The following is a 2,865-nucleotide window of genomic DNA, read 5'->3' as shown; positions in this document are numbered from 1 at the left end:
TTCTTGTTGGGATATGCCTTATGGAAATTGGACTTCAGGTGCCTCTCCATGCTGATCAGATATTAGACAAATACTTGAACGTTGTCTGACAACGTGCTCTTTCAAGTGGTTCAGAAATAGTATCCACGTCTCTTGGCTTTCATTGGCATAAATAGCAAAAGCTATGGGAAATATACTTCCATTAGCATCTACTGCAACGGCGATCAACAATTTAATATCATACTTTCCATAGACATGAGTGTCGTCTATGGATATTACTGGCCGGCAATGCACAAAACCATCAATTGCTGGTTTAAATGCTCAGAACACACAACTGAATATATGTTTTGGTATCCACTCAAGCTTCTATTGAACAACAATCCCGGGGTTAAAGTGTTATCATGCGGCCATGTACCTGGGTAGAGATGCAAATGACTTATCCCAGTTACCATAAATAATTTCAAACGCACGTTTGCGCCCGAGAAATGCCTTTCTTTTGGTAAAGGTACACCTATATTCCTGGTGGACAGATGTAATACACTCTTTGATCTTGTACCTTATGGACGCTTCAATGTGTGGAATCAAGACAAGAGAAATCAAGTCAACATCCAAGTTAAAGTGATTCCCACTAAATGTGTCAATTTCACAATTGTGGGTGCCAATCCCACAACCCGCATACTTGTTTTCTTCTTCCTCGCACGCAACATCCAATTATAACCCGTAAACCATCTACGACAAATAACCTTGTATACATCCGGAGATGATTCCCATACCATCATCTCACGACACTCTTTTACGCTGTACATTTTCACCGCCCTACTTAGGCGCGCTTTATCAGGAAAAAGCATGACCTTTGACAGCACCGTTGGACTAGATTCATCCCACATTGCTGTCCGAATTTCATCAATATCCCTTTTGAGGGCATCCACATTCAGCATACTTGGAAAATGATCAAGGTAGAAAATCTCCTTGAATGAAACGGCACGTGGGACTCGTACACTCTTGGTCTAACGGAAGGTGGAGCATGCTCCTTCGTCAAATCAAGTTCAACATTCTCTTCCTCCTCCTCATCACCCTCGCCAGGGAAGAGTGTGTCATCTCTAGACTCATCGGCATTATTGTCATAATCACTATTCTCTTCCTGACTCTGCGCATCTGCCAGATCCCGATTAAATATGTCGTCTTCGGGAAATTGAGTAAGGACATGACCATCAAGTTGCACGTTTTCACTGCACAACCAACAAAATAACGAGTTACTCAAATTGGTCCAAACTTTACATACAACTTTATATATTCACTTACAAATCATATGTGTTGATATCCCATGATGCATATTATCTTGTTGATGATGACTCTCGGATGGACCACCATGATCCAACATACCAAAACTAGGCATATTCCAACTGGCCATTGGTTCATAACTTGTAAAATTCATATCTGGTCGGTACCCTCTGTGGAATATATGAGTGTTAATACAAATTCAACACATAAAAATATACATCGTAGCACAAAGAAAAATTAAAGATTACCACTCGGCTTGTGGATTATGTAAACTAGGGGAGAAATTATTTCCTCGCTCCTCATTCGCCCTTGGAGATAAGTTTAGATCAGGCCAAACTATTTCAGCCGGAACCTGTTCGGCTAAAATTGCTCCAAAATAACCACCCGATGATTGAGGGATATCCCTACTTTGCGCAACCTCATTATTGCGAATGTCTTCAGCCTTGATACATTTCCAATAGTTTTATCACAATAAATCCCGGGTATTCATCCGGAGTCCTCAAAAAATCTCTCAGAGTTTCATTGTCTTCGATGTTAAACTCAGCATAAAAGCAACCCCTTGCGGAGTCACAAAATACAGATATCTTCCGATTACTTTAATATTCACCTAACGTTTGCTCACACTCATTTTTTTTTACATAACAACGATACCAATGTATCATACTCCATTGTAAGTGGCAACTTAACATGACACCGTGGAGATAAACTATAGCTTACTGAGTTATTCACCATAGAGGTGGGCATCGGTCGGTTCGGTTCGATTATGAATATTATCGGTTTAGCATATCGGTTATCGGTTTACAAATTTGATAAACCGATAAGATATCGGTTAATCGATTATCGATCATTATCGGTTCGGTTATCGGTTTACCCGATAAGATAACTCAATCTAGAGTTAAGCAAAAAAGAGAAGACAATTCACTAGAGTTAAGCAAAAAAGAGAAGAATTCACATATACTATACTAAAGACTTACACTAGGAGTAACTAGAAAGGTCTATGAAGAATGAAGATGAAGCAACTGAAGAGTTCGGTTGAGAACGAATAGGAGAGAATGAACTGAAGCCCTAGCATTTGTATATACATAAGGATAAAGTCGTAATTTTATTAATTCTTATTGGGTTATTGGTTAACCCATTAGCAAAATTGGCAAACCGAGGCCCGAACCGATAACCCAATAGTGAAAAAATTCTAAACCGTTATCGAACCATTAACCCAATAACCCGATACCGATAACCCAATAAGCAATTAACGGTTCGGGTTATCGGTTTTACCCGATATATGCCCAGGCCTAATTCACCACCACAACCTCACCCTCCCAATATAACGAAACCCTAATTCTTTGCTCTTCAGACATTATGACAAAATGCAAAATAACTTAACGAAGAAATATTTCACAAGACTTGAGAATATTTCTAAATGGATTTTTACAAAATCCTTAACGTCTTTAAATAAGGAAAAAACCAATCCGGGGGTCGAATTTTTTGACGTATACTGCCTTAAATAAGGGCGCTATACCCATTTGAATTATTGTTATGTCAGTTAAGCCCAGAACAATTATTTGTGGGCCCACAAAATCCGTATAGCGCAGTAAGGAAGAGCGTTAT

Source organism: Nicotiana attenuata, chromosome 9 (assembly GCF_001879085.1).
Source record: "Nicotiana attenuata strain UT chromosome 9, NIATTr2, whole genome shotgun sequence".
Lineage (NCBI taxonomy): Eukaryota > Viridiplantae > Streptophyta > Magnoliopsida > Solanales > Solanaceae > Nicotiana > Nicotiana attenuata.
The sequence above is the reverse complement of the archived record's forward strand: the minus strand, read 5'-3'. Positions refer to the sequence as shown.